Below are 26074 nucleotides of genomic sequence, written 5' to 3' on the forward strand. Positions count from 1 at the left end.
TGCCTTTTGGCTTTAGCCTCCATAAAGCAATGAAGCAATGATAAATTAACAAAAAATATCCCTTCAGATAAAGGGCAAATTCACTTAGAGAGTTTGAAAGATAACTTTTAACAGAATCACAGCATTGCAGAAGTTGAAAAGGACTCTGGGGTTTGTGTTCTCCAAGTTGCCTGCTCAAAGCAGCTTGAATTAGAGCAGCTTTCCCAGCACCTTGTCTACGTGGGTGCTCAGTATCTCTAGACTGGGGGCGTTACAATCTCTCCGGGTAACCCGTTGCAGTTCAATCACTCTCAGAATAAAGTTTTCTTATGTTTAGGTGAAATTGTCTGTATTTCAATTTGTGTGCGTTGCTTGTTGGCCTTGTTTACTGGAACCATTGGAAACAGCCTTGCTCCATTCCCCTTACCATCACCCATCTGGTATTTATACACATGACTAATATCCCCCTGAACCTTCCCTTCTCCAGGCTGAGCAGTCCAAGCTCTCACCCTTTTCTCATAGGAAAGATGGTCCAGTTCCATCATCATCTTAGTGTCCCTGAGCTGGACTAATTCCAGTAGCTCCATGTCTCTCTTGCACTGAAGAACCGAGACCTGGACACAGCACTCCAACCGCTTCAGTACTGGCCCTCAGTCTTCTAGTGACTGGCCTCCAGCTGACCGTTTTACTGCGGATCACAACGCTTTAAGTCCAGCAGTTCAACCTGTTTTCTATCCACCTGGCAGTTCATTCACCTTGCCTGCACTTCATCGGTTTGTCTGTGAGAATGTTATAAGAGACATCATCAGAGCCTTAATAAAGTTGAGGTAAGCACCATTCACCACCCTCCCCTCTTCCACTAAGCCGGCCATCTCACTGTAGAGGGTTACCAGGTCCTCCTACACTTTGGGCTATTTCATTGACTGAGCTTGAATTCCAGCTAAGCCTATGGTTTTATTTTTAATAGGTGTTCAACATCACTTTCCTGAAAATCAGTCTTCAAATGATCCTACCTATATTTCTTAAAAGTGTACCACAAACCTAAACAACTAAGTATCTTTATATTACTTTATAACCTATTATATTTTTAACGGGGTTTTTTTGGAAAAAAATACTAAATATTGAATGACAGTTTTACATTAGGTTATTCATACATTTTATTACCTCTAAACATGATCATGATGAAATGATAGCAATAGTGTATAGAAATGATAGAAATATATGTATATATGAAACACTGAGAAGTATTCTGCTTCAGATGTTAATTTTGGGGTTTGTACCATCAGCCAAGATTTTGTTTCTGATCTCATGATTGTGGAAGGTAGGAGAAATGAGTGATAAATACCACATGTAATTACTTTGGCACTAGTGTGCTTCACAGTTAAGTAAAAGTTGTTAGTGCCATTCTTGTTTAAGAGGAAAAAAAAATCAGGAAAGTGGTATTTTTATGTTGATTCTTCGAAACTGTATTTTTCTGTATTTGCTGTAGGAAACTCACACAATGTTAGGTAGCAGAAGAAAATGTGATGCATAAAGGAGAAAAACAAACTCCTACATCTCTGTAACATTTGAGTATAGAAATTAATATAAGTTTTGAATCCATTCCAGACACAATGGTTTATTCTTTCTTTGAGAGTAGAACCCAACAACCAGCAGTGCATGATCTTAAAACAGTAACACATTTGACAGGATATATAGCAGTACAGCTGCACCAGTACTTCAAGAAATGCTTCTCCTTCCCCTCTGAATATTAGAAAGAAGGTATATCAATACCACACTTACATATCAGCAGTGCAAACTAAAATAGAAAATAACATGTTTCAGACTGTTTACCATTTTATTAAAGATCAAATAACTTCTCTGTTCTCAGTATATCCACTTTATCCCAACACAAGAAACACAAAATCGTATTTTAAAGCATGGGAGAGTACCCATCTGTTGCATGATGATTGACAGAAATCCCATTTATGAAAGCTGAAATGGCAGATGGCCTTTCTTGATCTTCATCAGATGGATTTGTCATAATATGAAATGTGTCCTTTCATTTGACATTGCTCTTTCTCATTGATTTCCAGATGACAAATAACTAAAAAATGCACTAAGAAATAAACAAAAATTGGCTTTGGACCTTGCTTCATAAGTACCAGAGATTTTCTTGAATTTTAATTTAATTTTCAATTAAATTAAGATGTACTGTAAGAAAGTCAGCTTCATAGGGGTTTTGAAATGGATCTTTTAGTTGTCCCATGTTTCTAATAGCTAAACTTTAGCAGAGCACCAGTGAAGACGTTGCTGTAGAGTTCAGGTTGCAGGCGAGTTTTCTAGAAGCTGTGGACATATAACACAGTAAACATATTTACCTTATTTCAGTGAAATTATTCAGAATGTGGATTTAATATCTGTTTCTTTCTGTATACATTGATTTTGGAATACAATTATCTATTTACCATAGTCACATTTCATGTTTTACTTGTATTCTAACAGTGGAAAAAATGATAGAATCACAGAATCATTTACGTTGGAAAAGACCTTTGAGATCATCAGGTCCAACCTATAACCCAGCACTGCCAAGTCCACCACTAAACCATGTCCATAAGCACCCTGTCTACACAGGCTTTTAAAGACCCCCAGGGACGGTGACTCCAGCTCCTCCCCGGGCAGCCTGTTCCAGGGCTGCAACACCCTTTCTCTTAAGAGGTTTTTCCCAACACCCAGTCTAAACGTCCCCTGCTTAATGTTTCCTCTCGCCCTGTCACTTGTTCTCCGGGAGCAGCGCCCGACCCCCGCTGCCCGCAGCCCCTGCCAGGCAGCTGTAGGGAGCGACCAGGCCCCCCCTGAGCCCCCTCCTGCCCAGGCTGCCCCCCCCAGCCCCCCAGCCGCCCCCCCAGGCCTGGTGCCCCAGCCCCTGCCCCAGCCCCCTGCCCGTCCCTGGACACGCTCCAGCCCCTCCGCGTCCCTCCTGCAGCGAGGGGCCCAGCCCTGAGCCCAGGGCCCGAGGGGCGGCCGCACCAGTGCCCCGCGCAGGGGGACGGGCACTGCCTGGCCCTGCTGGCCACGCTGCTGCTGACACCGGCCGGGGCGCTGCTGGCCGCCTTGGCCACCTGGGCACGCCGGGGGCTCACGCCCAGCCGGCTGCTGCCCAGCCCCCCCAGGCCCTTTTCCCCCGGCCCTTCCCAGCCCCCTGGCCCAGGCCTGCAGCGCTGCCTGGGGCTGCTGTGACCCAGGGGCAGGGCCCGGCACTCGGCCTCCTCGGGCCTCCTACCGGGGGCCTCGGCCCCTGGGCCCGGCCTGCCCAGCCCCCCCTGCAGAGCCCCCTGCCCCCCGCAGGGCAGCACTGCCCCCAGCCCGGTGCCACCCGCACACGGACCGGGGGGCGCTCGGTCCCCTCGCCCAGCCCGTCGGCACAGACATTACCCAGGGCCGGCCCCAGCACGGAGCCCTGGGGACACCCCCTGTGCCCGGCGCCAGCGGGAGGGGGCTCCAGCCACCGCCGCCCCCTGCGCCCGGCCGCCCCCAGCCCCTCACCCAGCGCAGGGCACCCCCGGCCCGGCCCGGGGCAGCCGGGTTCCCCAGGAGATGCCGTGGGAGATGGTGTCAGAGCCTTTACTAGGGTCCACACAGACGGCATCCATGGCCTTTCCCTCATCCACTGGGAGGGTTTCACCTTGTCATGGAAGGAGAGCAATTTCATCAAGCAGGACCTGCCTTTCATAAACCCGTGCTGACCAGACCTAGTCACCTGCTTTTCATTTAAGTGCTATATGATAGCATCCAAGATCATCTGTTCCATAACCTTCCCCAGCACTGAGGACAGACTGACAATTCCCAGAATCCTCCTTCCAGCCCTTCTTGTAGATGGGTGTTGCTCCTCTTTATTACTCAACAGTTTTACTTTCCCCATCTCTTTTGTCTTCTGGTGTAAGAAGCTTCTCTTATTGCTAGCGAAGACACATACTAAATTAAATAGCATTGCACTGCAGCTAAGAGCCCCCTTCTCCCTTTTTCTCTCCTTGTTCTGTGCCCCAGACTGGGTTATTTCTTAAGTTTCTCTCTGTAGGTTGGGAATCTAACGCCATGAATTGTCCAGAAGATTATATTCCTTAGTAAGAAGTGCCCCTGCTGACATAAGGGATATGAATTTCAAGGAGGTGCTATAAACTTGGTGAGACTGGAATAAAGGCAACATTAAAAGGAGAAATTGAATGTCAGTATTCATTTCCATGTATGCCTCAAAGCATCTAAATGCAGCTTGGGCAAGGGAACTTATTGCCTTTATCATAAATGTCTCCTCTTCCATTACTCTGTCTGTTTGGATTTTTTTCCTTTCATTAATATAAATAAATTGCTAATCCAGTGGGCAACAGCAATCTACTGTTGTTACATCAGTCATCAAACTCAGGAAAATTGGTTCCCTTAATTATGTGGCATAACCACCTGAAAAACAATCTGAAGGAAGTTTAGTTGTTATCTATTCCCATAGCTAAGCAATGTATTTCTTTCAGAGAGCACAACTGAAATCAGAAGCTCCTTGCACACGCTTATTCCTTAATGTTTTTTTTTTCCAGAATATTCTTTCCATCATTTCCCACTGACCTTCAGCTTGCTCGTAGGCTTGTGTGCACTGGCATGTAATGGATATTTTCCTCTCATATTCTCCACAGTGGTTATTTTTAGAATTAATTAAACCCTCTCAGATCAGGCTTTGTTGTGGCTTTGCAGAGAAGTTCCATGCTCAAGTGCTATTTAGGAAAAAATTTGCGAGAAGGAAGTACAAAGGGCTTTCAAATCACTATTATAATGCCTATGAAATGCACTTGGGGTGGTTCTGTGTTTCTGGTGGTTATTTATTGTCAGTGCCCTACAGTCCATGGGCCATTTGTTGCTGCTGGTGTAGTAAAGATGGGAAAAGTTTGTGAGCTGGATACTTGTGATAAACAGATTATAGCAAAGAGGAAGGTTAACTATTTAGATTGTTGGCCTGTTCAGCACTTAAATCTAGAACAAGACTCATGTAAAGAGAAAACCACATTCATATCTTCCTGGGTTTTCTTTACACCACTTAAAAAAGTTAATTACACTCAGAAGTGCCTGCAATTAACATTATATATAATTCTAGATTATTATAAACATTACATATCAACACCAACTGCAGCTGCTGTGCTGTTGTTTCCACTTAGCATAATTTTTAACTTTCGCTGCTATTTAAGACACCTTCAGTCCTTACCCATAGGATAGGTGTAAGTGAAGGTATCAGAACTGTTTGCTGCATGGTACCTGTTGACAATAAACAGTTTCTTAAAGAAAGCATTATCCAGTAACAATATATCTCACTGTACTTTATTATTCATTTTAAGCTGAAATCCCCATTTTCTCAAAAGGGATATAATTTCATCTGTGAATGTTCAAAATAACAATAAGTGACTATGATTTTCAAAACATAAATCAAATTAGTTTACTGCTGTGGTGTCTATAGTAAATGGCACTGCTAAAAGAGAATTCTGTAGAAAGGAAGAAAAGGAAAATCTGCCCTGTCTTCTAGCTGTTTTCTGCAAACAGTGTATACAATATTCAGTGAAACTATATGAATTCAGTTATAGAGATTTCTTAGCTAACAGCATATTTTTAAAAACACCAGGGACAGCTAAAATGCAAATAAGCCTTCCCTTCAAATTTATGGAACTGTTTTTACTTTTCAAGAGCAAACCAAATTTCTTCTCTTGGAGTTAGAGGCATTTGGTTGTCTTTCAGGCAAAATGATTTGCCATCTGCTTCTTCGCCATTTCCTGCATTTCTTTTCAGTTTCCTTTTCAAACTTTTTCAGTAACAAGGGAAACAAACCATCAAAAATTAACATAAAATGAAATCAGTGCTTTTACTCTCTTGTGAATAGAAATTGTACATAAATAGCTGGAATGCCTAGGGAGAGATCTAACATTCATTGTAAAAATAAAAATGTTTTACAGAACAATGTACAGTATGAACAGGAGCCTGGACATTTTACTTTTTTGGCACTGCAAAGAAAGTAAGAGGAAGATTTCACTTTAAGAAACAGGAAAAAAAATCCTTTAGTTTTAACGGCATCAGAGTTATTTTGCTTCTTCAGTATTGGAGGATACTTCAGATCTTCAAATCAATTCAAATCAGCCTTAAAATAAAACAAAAAACCACTCCTCACCCACCCACTTTATTCTGTATTTAATGCACCCTGTGATTCCAGCACTTTACCACTGACAAGTGTAATTTTCACCATGAGCAGGAATGATAGTGGGGCTATCTATGCTCTCAGTCAGGCAAGAAAGTAATTTGTTACTCAGTCCCTGAAAATTATGAGACGGCAATCAACTCTTATCTATGTCTAGGGCAAAGACTCCACCACTAGCTAAGCAAGAAAATACAAGACATTAATTTAATGAAATTAGTTGATAGAGAAATTTGAGCCTGTTGATTTGTACTAAAAGCATGACATGGGTAAGTGGGGAGAAATCATCTGGTTTGGTTGTGAGTTTTCTTGTGGAGAATAACTTCAGTGGCAGGAACAGAAGGCTGTGGAGGAGAAATATTATATTGAAATTAAAATTTTGGCAAAACTAATAAAAAGTAAATGTGGGGCTCGTGGTCTCAAAGATCATCTAATTGTCATAGGACAAAAAGAGGATTTATGCAGGAGAGACACTATGCATTTTCCATCTGATACTTCAGCTGGCAGCTGAACTACTAGTTGCTGAGTAAACACTGCTATTGCCATCACCTTCACTCCATCCTTGCTTTTACTACATATTTATGCGACAAAATCTGTCATCTTGTTACTGAAAATAGTTCTCATGTCAAAGGCAAAATGACTTACCATAATACACAAATCTTTTTTGGATGTTTTGAGCCCCTGGAAATGAAAGTTCCTGGTGAAATACACTCTAATGTTGCTAAAGCAAAGTAACATAATTGGGGAAAAAAATCTATTGATAAGCAGTTCTTTATTCATAACATCTCTGGGATCTTACTGATGATAATATTCAAAGTAAATATTGAATGGAGACTTCAAGCTTTATGTTTACAAGTTTACTTTTCTTCAGATCTGAGGTCTATCATCACGCTGACACAAGCATTAGTGATGGTCCAAATGGCGCTGGTTTTTAATCCTCATCTGTTAACTGCTAAATACAATGCAGACCCAAAAAAGTAAGAAAAGAAGAATTGAAATTTGGTGTAAGGCATTATTTTGGTATATAGGAAAAATATAGCCAAGTAGAAAACACACTGATGTAGTTGCTATATGTACTTTTGGGGATTTTTTAAGAAGAAAGGTTTCTTTAGATAGAGCAGTGTTTAATCTTAACATATATACTTATCAGCAAGGAAACATATTTATGAAGAAACATAGACATCAAGTAACTTAGTTAATATAGAAACGTCTGTAATAGTAGAATAAAGAACAAGAAATGAAAGTGTTATGCAGAATGATCAGTGTTGTAGAAACATGGGCCTCAAACCATGGCTTAGAAATAGAAAAGATGACAAAACACAGCACTATCTCTGTATGGGTAGTTCTATTTTAACACCAATTTTGGGTCAAGCGTGTAATTCCCTTATGGTTTTGTTGACCATCCATGGTCAACCTGCTGTGGGTACTGTGTTCACAAGGAAAAATATTTAGATGAAATCACTCCAGAAGACAGACTTTGACAAAATCTAATGCATCCTATGTACTCAGATTACAGATTATGACATCAGATTAGAGCTAGTCCAAAGTGAAGTTTCCAAAGTGTGTATAGTTTAAATGCTAAATGCCCAAATCAGCTGTTCTGCTTTTTATATTTGCTCATGTTGCACTGAATTACTTGCTAATGTAGACAGTAATTGTATCTAGTCTGAAAGAGATGAGACACAAGTTTGTTGAATACATTTCAGTGAAAGATGACAGAAAAGAAGAGGGAAAATGTGGTATAGGGCTTTGCTCTTATGATTGCTGCCTAGGAAGAAAAAGATGTATGAGATACTTCAGCAACTACTGGAAATGTCCAGGAATAAGTTTAGTAATAATGGATGTGTCCTGCAAATTACCAGATTATCAGCTCTATACTGGAAAACAAAACAACCCTCAAAAATATTAGGCAACACATCTATATGGAGACAACTTTGTATTTCAGATGCTGGGGGAATGTAATTAAGGAGTAGGTACATAGCAGGATGCAGCTGATTGAGAATGTGAAAGATTAAAGGTAATTTGTGTGAAAGTGATCATTAAATGTAAGCACTCATTTATTCTCAGGAATGGTGTTTATAATTATAGTAGAATACAGATTATAGGTTTTGGAAAAATGGAATTCAATACAGCCAAGGAATTAGTAGGAAAAATATCACAAGAAAATAGTGAAAATATAATATTTCAGATGAGGTGAAAACTACTGGGATTATGCACAACTGCAAAACTTCACTGTACAACTGCAAATTAAGAAGCATAATGAATAGACATCCTGGCTGCATCATGTCACTTTAGCAAGAGATAATGTAGAACAGTAACACTTTTTTTAGCACAAACTGTGAAAGGATTGCCTAAGTGTGTAAAGATTAAAAAAAAACACAAACAACAAAACAACAAACCCCACCAACAAAACCCAGCTAAGATGCAAAACAAATTCTAAGTAAAAAGGACATTAAATAATAAAAAAAATTTGTTCATAAATATATTAAGAATTACACTGGCACTTTTTTATAACCTCCCGAACACTTTGGATTTGTGTAAATTGTGAATAATTTTCCCACGTTTAACTGCTAACATTTGCAACAATATATTTTTTTTTGTAATAAGACTTTTCAACTACATTAGCTGTGTGTTTAGAGAGGTTTTATTTACAACATGCTCTCTTTCTTTAAATCTCATGAGGGACTGAAACAAAATTCAAATAACCTTACAGTTGATACATTCCCTTTATAATAGATTAAATGACCTTTTCAAAGAAAGAAATTAAATTGGTTTGGTAGTCTATGCTATGGAGAAATCCATGTTCTAATCCGCAAATTGTTTACATATTGATTGTTTAGTAATTTGTTCAGATATCTCTCTGGATATTAAAGTTAGGACAGCTTGTCCTCTTTTTAGTCACAATTTGAAGATAAATAGTATCTATGCCCTTTTTTAATCCTCTAGGCTCTCATTCATTCCCCATTATTTCTCATGTCTGATCATCAATAATTCAGAAACTGTATAAAAATAAATATCACCAGATCCTCTGACCTGTATGTATTTCATCTATCCACATATTCCTTGGATATTCTGATAAAAAAATAAAATAAATAAAGATTTTAGCAATAGTTCTTCTTATGGTGACAGCAGCTAAAAAGGTCATGGATACACTTAGAATTTTTCAGTATTCTCATTGCTTTGTCTCCTTTCTCCATCCACTGCACCAGTGTTTTCCTTTACCTTTCTTAATTGCTTCTGTTGTTACCAAGTATCTTCCCTTGATATTCTATGCCTTCTGCTAGTTTCATCATGGGCTTTCCGATTAAACCTAATGTGACTGTGCTGTAATATTAGGCTTCTTTCCTCATATTTTTCTGATCCCTTTCAGATTTTAGAGCTGTTAATGCGTTGGTGGTATAGCCCAATTTGTTTCTTACTATATGTCTTTATCATCATTCCTTACCTTCAATGATATCATCCACTTTCACGACTGTATTCCAGGCTCAAAAACTTCCAACTTCTCTGTATATAGAATACTACTTAAAGGATTTTTTGGCAGTTTATTTTTTCTTACAATGGATCTGCTTTTCTGCTCTCAGTGGATTTCAGTGCAGGCATCCCCTTCCGAATATTATCCCTTCCTTTCTCTTTTACCCCAGTTGTATATCAAGACACTCCTCTGACTGGATTACTGAATCACTGTGCTCATACCTTTCTTCACCAGATGGCTCAACTATAGCAGTCACTATCCCCTAGTCAGGAAAACTGAAATCCTTTTCTTTATAATTACAGATATGCTATTACTTGTGTTTATTGCCACTTGAGTCCTTACCTTCATTCAGTAAGGCTGATGGGAACAACACTTAAGCATCGTGAACCTTTACCTTCATTCCCCCCCAAAATCAGTTGAAATTTGAAATTATACTTTCTTCTAAATGTTTTTCCAAAATGAGGTACAAGATATAATTTCTAAATGAGCTTGCACAGCCTGAGCACAATAGAGTGTATTTTAGGGCTACGCAAGCAGAACGCCAAGATGTGAGATCTCAGTAATAGATAGGTGGTTCTCTTCAGTTTGGACGAGAATTTCCAGTTACATCCTTTAAATGTCATCTTCTCTGGACCAACGACCATGAAACTTGTATACTGTCTGAATAAACATCACGTCACATGTACCCAAGTGGTACATCTGTATTTTATTCTTCCTCTTTTATCTTAACTCCTTTTGTTGCATTTCTTTTCTAAATGAGCCAGTAGCTGAGACATACTTTTCCCTTTGTTGTTAGCCTAACTATGCATTGTAGCATGGCTGGAAGTAGGAAGGGGAATTTCAAACGCTACAGTGAATCCTGGAATTAGTGTCCTTTTTATAATCATAGGATAACTTGAAAGAAGCCATACGAATTACATTCTGAACTATGTGCACTGAATTTTTACCCTCTAGGAAAACATATACCTTATCGCTTAATGATCTGTTGTTCTCAAAGATGAATATTTAGAGCTTCTTATCTGTCAGAAGCTGATATCAACATTCATCCGATGCAGGAAATTCATTCCAGTCTGGACCTACGATGTCACATAGCTGTTTTCAGGAAAGTGTCAATACTTAAAGTGCTTAATAAAACCAGCATTGTAAGTGTACATAAACTGCATGATGACTTTTGCCCTATTTATGCTCATGGCAGAATACAGTGAAGAAATATGAGTTTGTCTTCCAGGAGTGATACTCAGCATTAGCAATTGCTAGGTCCAATTTTTTTTTTTTTTTTTTTCCTCAGGAAACTGAATGTGGTGATATAATGCATGCAAATTATACCCCCAAACCATTTTGACTGGTTCCCTTGCTTCTCCAATAAAAATCTGCCAAAGAAAGACTAACTTTGAATGTGACTTGGTAAAACAGGCAATTACATTCAATTTACATTAAGAATTGAATGTGTAGGAGTATGATAAGAAGATTTAATGACCTACAGCATATAATTAAAAGGAGAAAAATAAAGGAACATCTCTACATGCTATCTCTTTATTCTGAAAGGTTGTTATTCAAGAGCGCTTAATTCTGTCCAATGCCACTTACCAAGATAAATGTTTTTTATCTTCGTATTCAAATCAACCAGCTTTTTCAGGCACGCAGAGAACAGCTCTTAACTTCTTATTCCTGGTGCCTTTGCCTACAAACTGCATGTTCCACAGCTGCCTGCAGCTTCATTTAAGACAAAAACTTATTTGACTTCACCACTTGTAAAAAGGATTTTAAGGGTATTTTTGCCTCTGCAGCTGTGTGAAACACAATTACTATTTTTTAAATTATTTTATTTTGTTTTATTTAAGAAAGAAGTCAGTGGAGAGACCCAGGTGCTGAAACATTTTTTGTTGCTCTGGAATATCTTAGTAGAATCACAGAATCATTTACGTTGGAAAAGACCTTTGAGATCATCAGGTCCAACCTATAACCCAGCACTGCCAAGCCCACCACTAAACCATGTCCATAAGCACCGTGTCTACACAGGCTTTTAAAGACCCCCAGGGACGGTGACTCCAGCACCTCCCCGGGCAGCCTGTTCCAGGGCTGCAACACCCTTTCTCTTAAGAGGTTTTTCCCAATACCCAGTCTAAACGTCCCCTGCTTAATGTTTCCTCTCGCCCTGTCACTTGTTCTCCGGGAGCAGCGCCCGACCCCCGCTGCCCGCAGCCCCTGCCAGGCAGCTGTAGGGAGCGACCAGGCCCCCCCTGAGCCCCCTCCTGCCCAGGCTGCCCCCCCCAGCCCCCCAGCCGCCCCCCCAGGCCTGGTGCCCCAGCCCCTGCCCCAGCCCCCTGCCCGTCCCTGGACACGCTCCAGCCCCTCCGCGTCCCTCCTGCAGCGAGGGGCCCAGCCCTGAGCCCAGGGCCCGAGGGGCGGCCGCACCAGTGCCCCGCGCAGGGGGACGGGCACTGCCTGGCCCTGCTGGCCACGCTGCTGCTGACACCGGCCGGGGCGCTGCTGGCCGCCTTGGCCACCTGGGCACGCCGGGGGCTCACGCCCAGCCGGCTGCTGCCCAGCCCCCCCAGGCCCTTTTCCCCCGGCCCTTCCCAGCCCCCTGGCCCAGGCCTGCAGCGCTGCCTGGGGCTGCTGTGACCCAGGGGCAGGGCCCGGCACTCGGCCTCCTCGGGCCTCCTACCGGGGGCCTCGGCCCCTGGGCCCGGCCTGCCCAGCCCCCCCTGCAGAGCCCCCTGCCCCCCGCAGGGCAGCACTGCCCCCAGCCCGGTGCCACCCGCACACGGACCGGGGGGCGCTCGGTCCCCTCGCCCAGCCCGTCGGCACAGACATTACCCAGGGCCGGCCCCAGCACGGAGCCCTGGGGACACCCCCTGTGCCCGGCGCCAGCGGGAGGGGGCTCCAGCCACCGCCGCCCCCTGCGCCCGGCCGCCCCCAGCCCCTCACCCAGCGCAGGGCACCCCTGGAGACTTGGCTTTGAGAAGAAGTTTTTTTCAGAAAGTTATTTTCTTTTTGAGTTTTGTAGTGCTTGAAGTTAGTAGACAACATTAATGTAATACTACGGAAATCCTTATAAAAATCTGAACGGTTGGGTGTTTTCTTGAGTCTGACTGGGCCTGAGAATCTTGCACAGCAGCAAATCTGCTAATGGGTGAAGTTGGGTGCAAAGTCAGAGGGATGGCTGGTTCTAGTACTGCAATAGAGAAAGGAGAAAAGCAGACATCACTTTACTCTGAATCATTTCTTCCTCTGTTTTCCAATAGAAAGAAGAAAATGGAAAGGACCAAGGTATGAAACTGGACAGTTTTCTTTCTTCCTGTACTACAGTTCTAGCTAACCTGAGGATAATTCCATTCTGAGTTTTGAGGGGTTTTTTCATTCTGTCCTGAAAAAAATTAATCTTGTTCAAACACCTGATGAAATTACAGTTGTCAGAGGAAAAGTGTCATCATGTATATGATCCCATAGCTTTACAGGTATAGATTGCTTGTAAAATTAAAGTAACTGTACTAATTAAGAGTGACTTACAGAGATGCTGCAGAAGCAGGTAATAATCTGTTTCTGAAGAATGGCATCTACTTCAAACTTATGTCTCCCAAAAATGTAGTTCTGTTTTCTTCTGAATTTTTTTTCTTTCTCTTTTTTTCCTCACTCGATGCAGAAGGCGATAATTCGTGGCATTGTTTTTACTGTTATTTGTATAAGCATTTGATGATCTACAAGCACCGGAATTACTGAATTAAGTTGCATGATAGAGATCTGTCTTTTACTGTTATCCATTGCAATCTCTTAGGCTACTTAATTTTCTTGGATATTCTTTGACTCAGCCTCTAATTTCTTTGTCAGTTCCATTCCTTCTGTTCTCTTTCTGACATTTTCTGCTGGGTAGTGCTCTATCAGATACAGTGTTTTCTGTTTGTCCGCATCAGGTATAGTAGGTAAATGAAAATTTTTCTCTGACTTCTAGGAATGGGCTTCCAACTCTCTGTATGTACCTATTGTCATCTGAGGCTTGTCCTCAGCTTCATAGCCATTACTGTGATGAATCTGGTAATACTTCTTGCCTTCTGTTAATGATAAAATTCCAGTTAATCCAAAACTCCCTAAAACTGCTCTGATTTAAAATGTCATAGTCCTAATCTGTCATCTGTATACTTCTGTTCCTAAATCATGCAGACATAAATTTCTCACTCCGTGCCACTTTAACCTGAACGCTTGGTAACAGGACTTGTAAGTTTTCAGGATTTACCTACTTTTTGCTATTCCATTACATGTGAATCCACCAGGTTACCCCGTATTTGATTATAATAACAAAGTTGCCCACACATAAACCACTAGAGAACATGTCTAGGATACTGAGTATATTTTTCATTCTACAAATTAAAATCTTTTACTTCATGTGTCTTACCTCCTTATTATTAGCCTTTTACTTATTTGAAGAGTGGCTGTTATCCTGGATGTGAACTAGCTCTGAATGGTATGATCTATCACTATAAATTCCTGCTGTCAGTCCTCTGCCAGGGTTTACATGTCCTATGAATGTTATCAAATATACCAGATACTGGAATAAGAGAATGTCCAACTTCCACCCCATCAAGGAATTAAAATAAAAAAAAATACTTAATGCAATAACTTATCTTTAATTGTCTTTGATGTACAGCTTCAGGAAGTTTAATGGGAGAGTATTTGTGATTCAATTTCAGTATTCTATTGTTATTCAAATTTGGTTTGATTTTTAGAGAAGATACACAAAAGTGTACTCAGGCAAAAATAAGAAAAATAAATTAATCTGGTTACCACATGATTTCTTTGCAGGTAATTTTCTTCTTTCTATTATTGTTTCTTAAAACTCCGCTCTGTTATGTACTACAGAAGACCTGTAACAAATATGCCAATCACCTTACTTTAGATTTAGTGTAATATTATACAGAAATGTATGTTTCATACAAAAAATGTTGAGACTTTTATTTCATTTTTACTTTATTTGCTCTGGTTGAATTATTTGGTGTTTTTACTGTGGACACACTGAACAGATTTTGTAGCCTAAAAATTTGTGAAAAGAGGATTTTTGAATTGAACAATAAGGAACATCTGTAGACAGAAAATTGATAACTCACTTCTTACATGTAATCACATAATGAATTTCAGTGTAGCTTTTAGGGAAACCCAGATACAGAAATCAATGTACCATGGGTGATTTTTTACCTTTACTGGCAGAATTCAGAATGTGCTGAATTTGCTGGACAGCCCACAAAAGTCCTCCAGTTGCCACATTTTGTCCTCCTTCTTCCTACTGACACTACAGAATTGTCATTGCCATACTGCTCAGGTTTGTTTAGCATTTCTCTTGGGATTTGATTCTCCCTTCAAGGTTTCCACTCTGCTGCTTGTCTCACTCCTCACACAAATATGCTCCATAACAAAAAATCTGCTTAACTAGTGTTGGATTCATTCATCCATTTCCAAGGACAAGATAATCCAAATGCCATAACATATTTTGGATAGGATTTGAGGGTCTGGGCTGCTGATCATTACTCAGCCTCATTTCCCCAGATTGTCCTGGAAATTCCCACGGGTACTGCACATGATAACTTTTCCCAAATTTCCCATGGAAAATAAGGAATCTGACCTAGGAAATGCTAAATAGTTTGCAATTTTTCAAAGTCTCAGTTTGGTTAATTTAGGACTCTGCTGTTGTAGGCTCACATATCAAATCTATTAAATTCTTACAGTAACAGTTAGAAGGAGATGGAAGTGACACTGAGATAACTTGTCTATTCTTTTATTTAAGTACACTGAGAATGTGAATGTAGGTTGGAAGGTAACTGTAAGTTTGGTAGATGTTACAACCAGAAATGATTTTGTATAATTGGTAAAAACTTACGTCTATTTTTTCAATCTTAAAATCTTTAAATGCTTTAAAATTTATTATGGTATTTGCTGGCTCCACGCACAAGCTGGACAATAAAAATGAGACCAAAACAGCCTAAGCTAGTAGAGATGGTATAGAATATTGTTCTTAATTATTAGTATTGCTTTATCTGAAACAAGCCTCTTAAAGAGTCAGAGCCTTGAAAGGCTAATATATTTCTGATAGTGCAAAAGACAGTAGAGTGAATGAGGTCAACTTCCACAGTAATAGCTGGTCATGGTTAACAGTAATGTTTACATTATAGACTTTTCAGGAAGAATATTCCCATCTGTTTTACATTATGTACATTAACACAACCAGGAAGATAGGAAACAGAGAAGAAATAGTGGTGTCTGTGAATGAAACTCCAATAAAATCTTGTTTTCCTCAAGACATAGCTTTGGACACTTTCCAATTGGAATACAAACATAATACCTAAACCTGCTTTATTAAGCAATAAAATTAAAGACTAATCATTTTCCTGAAGTCACATATCATATGGAAGTATTATTTTTAAATACTATTTTTTACCTCATAAACTCAATAGATCTGTCTGCTATATAAAACTACATTTCTGACAACAGATTTTAGTGCATGATGTTCATCTTGAGAGTAAGAGTTCTTATTCAGCTGGTATTACTAAACTTTATTCTTACTATCAGTAAATGAATGTCTGAGCTTAGTAGCACCATTTGTTTCCTAGACTATTGGATTTCTGTTTAATGCAATACTACATAATTTTCATGACAGTGTGAAAGTGGGGGAAAATATGGAAAACAAGCACCTGAACTTAATAAAAATAACCCTTAAAAAGTACTGGAACAAAATACATTAATGGTACCCATTCTTGGCAAACTCAGCTTTTTAAAGACATGTGGGATTGTACAGCATTTCTAGCAGCTGTGTGTTCTTTCTTTACCAGATTTTTGTCTCCTGCACATTTTTGTATTTAATCAGATTGTAATGTATCCCCAGTGATTACTGAAGTATTTTTTGTGAGGTATTTCTGTGTTTATACATTGAAAGTACTGAATTAGCTAGAGTTATTTTTGTGAGTTTAATTATTGGAATACATTCAACTCTTGTTTATAGCTAAGTAAAATGAAATTACATAGTTTTTTGAAAGTTGTGCTAAATATTGACCATATCGCTTTTTCAGCTGGTAAAATACAGTTTAGTGACAAGCAGTAGGATTTATTTTCACTGGATACAAATACTGGGATACAACAGCGAAAACCAGAAATACTACTCAGGCTGAAACTGGTGTGCAGAAAAGCCATCATTTAATTACACTTAAAGCACCGAATCATGGCTTAAAAGGCATAAAAGTAAAGCATTGTTTTCTATCTAAAGTAGGGTTTTGAAGCTACTCAGCACCCAGAACTGTACTGTAAGAGGTACAATAATTTGAGCCACAGCCACCATAAATAGCCCGGCGTTGCTCGTGAGCTGGGAAACCCCATATAGGCTATACATCTGACAGGCAGAGAGCTTTGCCTGTTGAGGCTGTTGAAAATGAGATGGGACTGGAAAGGACTGGTCAGGAGATAAGACAGATGATGTCAATACATCATTGATTGTAAATGCAAGATGTGAAATAAGCTTTAGCTTTGGTCTTACATGGGGACAGAGTAAAGCTGAACCCAATTAACTGAATTCCATCTTAAATTTCCCTATCTAAATAGAGCAGGGAAAAGTATGACTTGGGGCTACCCATACTGGAAATGTTTCTTTGGTATTAAGTGTATGAAAGTAGCAGCTACATGTGTGCATATGAGTAGATAATTACTTGAAGTGTCAACGCTTAATTTAGTCATTTCTAAGAACAAATCTGCTGATATGTGGATGAGTAACAAAACCAGAATCTAGCTTTTTGAGTTGTGATGGCATTAGGAACTATCAACAAGTAAAAAACACAAGACATGTTTTATTCTTGTGCAGAGTTAAAAAAAAAAAAAAAATGCTTGAAAATGCAATGGTAGTATGCTAGCTCTTCTAAAAACATAGGCGAGATTACAAGAACAGATAACTGTTTCTCTCAAAAGCCTCAGAGAGAATTCCATACAAATACAGGGTTTTTGTAGATTTCTATAAAAGGTAGAATTGGTAAATGTGGGAAAAGAAGTTGCATATCTAAAGCAGATCCTTCCAGTGTTCTCAGTATCATTTTAATAAACTCAACCATAAAATGTGTATTTTCATTGTCTCTGCAATAAAGGAGAGTTCTCTGCAGGTTTTAAAAAATATATGAGGCTTGTTTTCCTCCTGAGTTATTACGGCTTGAAGTGAGTATTATACCAGTGATCAGCTACAGTGGTGACTTGGTGCCTGGGAACACTGGGAATGCAATACAGGTTTTTCTCCTGATGCCTTGGGAGCTGAAAGTGCTTCAGAAGTGGTAGCAAAGGTTATGAACAGGTCTGGGGGGTTGTTTCTTTGTTTTCCCCATTAAATGGGTTGTGGAGGAAGAAGGAAGGAGAGGCATCTTTTGCATTGCTAATATATCTATTTCCTTTTCAGAAACTGCAAAAGAGGTGGACTCCTAAACAGACAAATACACAGTGTGGATCCTAGATTATGTGGCTGAAGCTATTTGACCCATCCCTGGAAACATTCAAGGTCAAGTTGGAAAGGGATCTGAGCAGCCTGACGTAATGAAGATGCCCCTGCTCACTTCAGTGGTGGTTGGGCTAGATGACCTTTAAAGGTCCATTTCAACCCAAACTATTCTATGATTCTATAATTTTATAATTCTATTAGCACCAGGGAAGCAGATCCCAGAGACAGTCTTCCCAGGTCAGGACTGCAGGAAAGCATCCATAGATGTTGCCCATTCCATGGCAAAGTTGTTGATAAAAGTCCTGAAATACAGGTCTCAGCCTCCAAACTGCTGATACTTTTTAGTTTCAGTGCCTAGTTCGCTTGCATGATTCCCCATGCTTCTGTGACACAAATTTCCAGGCAAGTAGTTCAGAGTAATACCTATTTGTAGCACTGTCTTTATTTCCTCTGGTTGTGAAGTGTCTGATTATTTTTTTTTTCTTTAAAGGTTAACCTTGGCATCTGAAGCCCTGGGGAATATGTTTGCAGACATGCCCCATCCACAGGTGCAGTAGCCAGCTCTGTGCTCTGTCTGTCTGATGGTCTGGGGAGATTGTGCATTGCACACTTTTGCCCTGTACGCTGCTTTTAGCTGTTTTTGTTTGATCTGTGCTGTGCTGCACCTGGCACAATGGGACTAACCTGGTGCCTGGGCATTCAGACCATCCCCTCAAAATAAATAATAAAAGGTAATAATAGTTATTATAACTATACTTTAGGGTGACAAGGAATAAAAAACTCCTTGATTACTTGATCAAGCAATTGCTTGACTTCTGATAAAGCCTGCATTTTTTTTTAAAGTCTATGTTTTCACCAGGCTTTTCACTCACAGCATTAAAAAGTTGTTCTGAAAAGAGAAATGTTTCTAGGAAAAGGGTACATTTACTTTGTTCAGGTGAAATCTGTTTCTGAGCTTCTTCTGACTCTGAGCAACTCTTAAGAATAAATGAAGCTGATGTATATCCCTGTAACCAGCAGGGTAAATTCAAGTTCAAGCAAAGCTGAGAAATAGGGTTAGTGCACTTTAATGGCTATGTCCCAAAAGGTGAAATCTGGTTTTCCAAAAATTATTTGTCATTTTGATGTCAGGATGCTGGAAAGGTGAAGTTACAAGCACATTTTCTTTCAGGTTCTGGCAGTTCATTCAAGGGACTGGGAGTCAGGGTGTGAGCACAGTGAAAATTCAGTAGGAATGTGGGTACCCAGGGTCAGAGAAGAGAGACCAAAGCGTATGTCTAATGAAAAAATGGTCACCCTGTGGGGAGCTCCAAGCTGGTGAAGGAATTCTGGTGGTGTGTGTAGCAGTGTCCTTGGAGAAGCTCAGTTCTGCAATTGGAAAGAGAAGGAACTGAAAAGGCCAAGAACTGAAAAAAAATGATGACATGTATCTTGCTCCCACTGTTTAAATATGAATAAACTAAAGCACTGGTCTGCCTGTGTGGGTCCATTAAAAATATGGAGCTAGAAAGCCTTATCAAAAATTCAATGCATTGTGAACCAAGTAATGATAAACTTGTTACTGGTAAAGTGTGATTAATTAATTTAAATGCAGTCACCTAAGTGGTAGATACTGAAGTATGACAGACCCTACCTGGAGGGCTTTTTAAAAAACATTAGATGACTTGAAAAATAATGTACACCTCATGAATGTACATGACCTTTAGAGGTGTGTAAAAGCTGAACAAATCTAAAGGTTTCATTACAATTAGTCATGTGGAGCGTTCACATACTTAGCTTTTTAGGAGAACAGAGCTACACATTTATTCAATAGAATACAGATTAAAAAAAAATATGTACAAATGTGGCTGTTCAGCTTCTGTAAATTTACAAAGCTGAAGGCTTGTCTCATTTATTATTTATTTACAAAATTTCCTAGAGATCATAGTTAGGATTAGTTTATTATCCATTAGAAATACAGTCTAATCCTTAACAATTTTCACCTTTTCAATAGTCCATAGAAGATACACTTACATTGGTCACAGAGAGTTTAGACACAGGGTCTCCAGAGTGCTTTGGTGGCTGTTAAGGTAGGGACCATATTTAGTTGTGGAAAAGTATGATATCTAGGAAGTCCATAGATATTTTTCATGTTAGAATGACTGATAAGTGCATTATTGTTCTAAAGAAACTCAAGATATTTAAGGCTGCTTTTAGCATTATCTCATGCAATAACAGCACTGTGTTCCAACTGAAGCCCAAAGGGTTCTGTCAATTGCAAATCGTGATCAGAAACCGAGTTCAGACCTCAGCCCTTCTCTGCTAAATTCTCTTGATTGTTCTACAGAAGTGCACTCTGTATTTTTTCTTTCATAATTTGATGTATTTTTCTGTATTGTCTTTTTCAAGAATGGAATGTCTCTCTCTCCCATTCATCAAGTTACTCTAATGAACAGTTTGTCTGAAAACCTGTTTGTTCATGGGACAAAAAAAATAAAGATTGCTTGAAAAAATTTTTAAAAGGCAGTTAGTTTGATCAATCTCTTCTTTATTGTCCAAAAAAGCAAGAGGAAAATAGTGAGCCCAACAGTGTCAGTGTCAGCCAGTTTTGACAGGTAGTTGTACTGAAATTATCAGTAGTTTCCAGTGACTTCAATTGGAACTGAAGAAAAACCTCAGTCCCGGTTTACTGCTTCCTCTTGTGTTTCATCAGCCATTCAGGCACTAATACCTTTAGGTCAGGGACAGCATTTGTGTGACCTGTGCTTTGACACACAGAGAAAAAAACAAAACAATCTTCATAACATTAGAAAGTAGTAACCAGTAAAAGCCAGTTTTGCCCATTAAGAACAGTGAATGAGTGAAGATAAATGAGGTGTAATGCATAGCTTTGAAGCATAAAAAAATGTTGTAATGCTCACATTTAATTATAATTTATCTGCATTCATTTCTCTTTAGATACCTGACAAGCCACTTTTTCATTTTTCTAACACTTGCTACAATATTTAGCTTTTTATTTCCTGTAATAATTTCATCACTTCACTTCAAAAGCACATCTATTCCTTCTGGACTTAAGACAAATGTGTTTGTTGACTTTCAAGCTGTTAAAATTAGCCACAGTAGTGGATTAATACTCATTTGTATGGATGGAATATCCATTCCATCTATGTGCTTCTAAGCATGCACAGTCTAAGATACCATCTGACTTTTATGTAAATAAATATGCCTCCTGCCTGTAGAGCTTCATGGCAATTACAGACCTTTTGAACTTTGTGAAGTTTTTCTAATGCAGCAGCACAACATAAAATCCTAAAGTAACTAGTTGCTGGTTTGAGGTTTGTTTTTTTGTGTTCGGTTTTGTTTGGTGTTTTTTTGTTTGGTTTTGTTTGGGGTTTTTTTTTTTTTTTGGGGGGTGGTGGTGTTTAGGTGGGGTTTTTTCCTTCCTCCTTCTCTAATACCCTCTAATATAGGTAGGAATTTTTAAAATATTTATTGGAATTTTTTTTTTCAGCACAGACTGGGTTCAGGTTTATTCTCCAACACTTGTCAGAGACACCCCTAGAAATCCTTCAAAAGCTCTGGTTTGCTAAAAGTTTAGGGTTTTTTCCTCCTCATCTTTTCCTTTCTGATGCTGGCATGTAAGTCTTTCACAAGGCCTTGTTTTGTTGTTGGTTTTTTTTCTTCTTCTTGCTATTGTTCTTTTATATCTCTAGATCTGTACTTTCTCTGCGATTTACCTCTCCTTCATAGCCCTGCCACTTTCATCATTCATACATGAATAACGACAAATTGGTTGGAAAGGACTATTACTCAGACTTTTCCCTGTAGATATGGTAATGGAGTAGCATATGTAATGTAATGTTCATTTCAAACTTTTGAGATCTACTGGGAATATGAATATTCTGCCTGTAGAGTCAGAATAGCTACAACAAACAACCTCAAAAGCAATGTGATATTGTAGTGGACCCTATTTTTATTATTCTTTTCTCAGGTCATAGTGTTTTAATTTAAATGCTGATGTCACTTTGTTCAGTAATGATGTTCCTTAGAATTCATGTATTCAAAATGTTTACTTTAAAGTTGCATCATCTTGCCCTATTAATCTTTTAACTAGAACACAGATATCCCTACACAATGTTTATTTTGCTCTGGATCTGAAACTAGTAAAGCTTTGTTGATACCTGTTCAGAAATAATATGTATCTAATCTTCCAGCCCAATGATGATTTCAAGAGTAAAAGACTTTGGAATGTTTTTTTTTAACATTATAGAGCTGTTTTCGGACAGTGTAGTTTTATATCAGCTGGTAACCTGGCCGTTAACATTTCCCCCCCCCCACCCCCACCCCCCCCCACCCCTACCTTTGCTCTTGATTACTCAATGCATTTTTGCAAATCAAATCTTTCCTTATTTAAATATATTTAGGTTTCTGCTTTTATAGATTTGGTATGGCTTGTTGGTAACACCTAAATTCCACACAACAAATTCAGTGATAAAATTCCTGCTGAATCATATTTGATGCCTAATCCAGTGTTTTATTTTGGTCAATTTATGGGAACTCTGAGTTCTATAAACTTCATTTCCAGATTTGCAGCAAGCCACAGGTTTTATATTAATCATCATGGAAATAACTGGCACAAATGAAGAGGAGCAGCGTGCAGACTGATTAGTGTTTCAAAACATCCTTGTAATTAGAAACATAATACTAAAAAGTTCATGATAGGTCAATGAGCTTTTCACAAAATGCTAGATTTCTCAAATTTCTAAAACAGGAAGGGGGCTTTGTAGTAGTGATATCATGATATTTATACTAACAGAAATACCATGTTCATACATGAAAAAAAAGATAGTATTTTTATCTGAATAAAACCCTGATAGATCCTAGTCAACCTGATCTAACATGAGCCAAAATAATTGCTGGCCAGTGCTGGGCGGGTGGAGTAGGGTGTGCCGAAAGTATTCAGGCTGTCTTATGCTGTTAGCTTGCCTATACATTTTCATTATACAAGTTATTAGTAGCAAGATCTGACTTCAGTGCTTCAAATACATTGCTCTCTGATGAACATAGTTCCTGTAGAAAGACCAAACCCCTAATTTAGGCACATGGATTAGATGTCTAAGGTTAGGTTTTGTCATTGTCTCTAAGATATTTGGATCTTAGCTCAGGTTAACAGTAACGTGTGTTATCAGCTTAACTCTTTGGGAAATAGTTTAGCAATGTTGTCGGTGGTATACAACTTTTATCATAATTTTGAAAGATACAAACAGGAATGACTAATTTATGGCAAGTCTGATTCTGTGAAGGCAGCCTGTCATAAAGGAAGTCATGAAGATCAGGATTAAAATGGTTCAGCTCCTTTCTCCTTCCAGAGTGGACCACGACATGGGATCTGCTTAGCCAAATGTTTCCAATAAAGGAATGTAATTTATAATTGTAGGCACACTCTACTGTGACCATGTGAAGACATTCTCCAAAGGCGGTCGTTTGCAATTGATAATACAGTTGGCTCTTTTTATTATTGACTGGAGAGAATTAAATAAATGATTGATAAGTGACAGATAAAAACAAAGAGTAGTAAAGGTTGGTAGCAGGAAAAGCAAGGAACAGAATAACCTATGGAAAAATAGAGACAACAGATGTAGAAAAGGCAACCTTCTCCACTCCCCAAAATGCGTGTGCTTTTCTGTGTATTGGAATTTCTGTGCTTGCCCAGATAGCTTTTTCAGCTTTGGTTATTTTTCTATATTCCTAATCACTACCAAAATCCATGACGTAGAGATTCCTTCTTCTGTCTCCCTTGCAAGGCATGCATTGAACCTGTCCATGTTATTTATAGAGAAAATGGTGAATTTTATGAAGGAAGAAGAATCCATGTCTTCACCCTCCGTCAGATACAGCGGAACATGAAGTGGAACTATTTTGGCAGAATATTCACCATAAAAGAAGATAGCAACTAACAATTTTTCATTTTCCTTCTAAAATGCAGTGGGAAAAGATGATACTGTTGCCAGCTTCTCAGAAGTTTCAAACCCTGACTCAAAGAACAGATTGATCAGCTACAATTATCTTCCTGTCATTAGGTTTTTGAAACCATATCTCTTTCTCTCACAATACTGCAAAGCACTGGGCTATGAGGCTGTGATATCATAGCCTGAGGTTGGGCATGGAATAAAAAAATAAAACCCCAAAGCCAAACCCTTGAAATTTCTAATTTGGTAGGAAAGGCCAAAAAGGCACCAGAGGCAGCAGGAGCATGTGGGATAGATTTTAGGACGTTTCCGTGGGAAAGGACACTTCAAGCTTCATCTTCAAGAATTGATTTTGCACTTTCTTGGACTATTATTTAATGTCAAACATGAAATTTAAAGATAGTCCTGGAGAAGAGGAAGTAAATGTACTTGGTTCTGTAGATATGAAGCCATCCTTTTCCTTAAAAAGAATTCCAAGATGTAAGTCTGAAAAGCAGGGCATATTTCCTTACAGAGTTTTTTAAAAGTACCTAAAAAAATCCCTAATGCAGAAAAGAATTCCTGTTCTGAGTGTTTCTGCACATGACTGAGGCAATGTCCATACTAACGTGTCACCATCAGTATTATTCCAAGATATCCAAGTCTTGTACTCTGAGCTAAGTGTCTAGCTGAAGTCCATTTTAAACACTGCCATTATGTACTTCCTCAAAGCAGAGTGTTCACAGCTATTTTACAAGCACAAGAACCCTTTCACATTTAGGGTATCTTCCAACTCTCTCTCATACTTCAGTTTTGATCTTACCATTTTGCCCTGCCGGAATACCATTTTGACCCACCATCACAACTGATGGATCCAAACCAAATTTCCTTTGGTACTTGACGTCTGAATGTCACAGGGTGCTGGGCCACACAAGTTGTAGTTATGCAGGTAAAGAAGGTTGTAGCTGGTCCTGGAAGAACTTTGTATTCACAGTGTTAGATGATCAGAAACAACTTCAAGAGGAATTGACTGCCTGGAGTTTCTTCAGGTGAAAATCTTATCTCCTGTAATAATAGTAATGTTGTGAAAATTATTGCTTACCTTGTTTCCCGTTGTATATGAAAATTTTGTTTATATCTCTGTACATACAAGCTTTCGTATTTGTATGTAAACACTTCCATGCAGCCGTTGTGCCTAGTTATCTCTTGGCTGTGCCATGGCAAACATAGGCATTTTTATTGCAAAATATGATATTTTTCAGCACTATTTCTCAATCCTGCTTCTCCCCTCATCTCCTGTAATAGATTTTGTACTTTCTTCTATTGTTTATAAGCAGTAGAGACCTCATTTCCACTGTTGAGAATGCATATACCTCTGCCTAATTTACAAAATCTGTCCTTAAGCTTCTTGGAATTCTTTTTCTGCCATCAGAATTGAAGGTCTTATAGCATCTATTTCAGAGATGATGTCCTTCTCCTAGAATTAACTTGAGCGATCAAAAGTCAGGATAAAGTTGTTTCCACTGGCCTTAGGAGCATTTGTATTTCTAAGATATTCTCAGTCTGCTGCATTCAGGAGCCGTACTCACTTGCGTAAGACAAAGGATTAAAAAAATGGCACCTGTCCCTGTTTTGTGAATTCTTTGCTGTTGTATTGTGCTGGGAATGCTGTGGAGGCAGTGAAATGAGAGGATTATATTTTAGCAGTGAATTCTTGCCTTGACGAGAGACTTGGATATTTTGCTAAGAGGATCCCAGTTTGCATGTGGGTGGACCACGACTGTATACTGGTTTTATTGCAGGAAAATCTAAGGGTACAAACACAAAACCTGCTGTAGAACTACTAAGGCAAGTTGGAAAGATGATGTGAGACCTTAATGGAAAGGATTTCCAATGAGAAAAGCTATATAAATTCTGGAAAAAAAAGGCACTTACTTGTTTTCTTCGGCTGTGGTGAAAATTAGGATGTTGTGATTACCTTTGTTCCAGCATGATGGTGTCTGCTTGTGGCGAGTATGAGACACCTTGTTCAGACTGTGGGA

The sequence above is a fragment of the Falco cherrug genome, chromosome Z (assembly GCF_023634085.1).
Source record: "Falco cherrug isolate bFalChe1 chromosome Z, bFalChe1.pri, whole genome shotgun sequence".
Classification (NCBI taxonomy): domain Eukaryota; kingdom Metazoa; phylum Chordata; class Aves; order Falconiformes; family Falconidae; genus Falco; species Falco cherrug.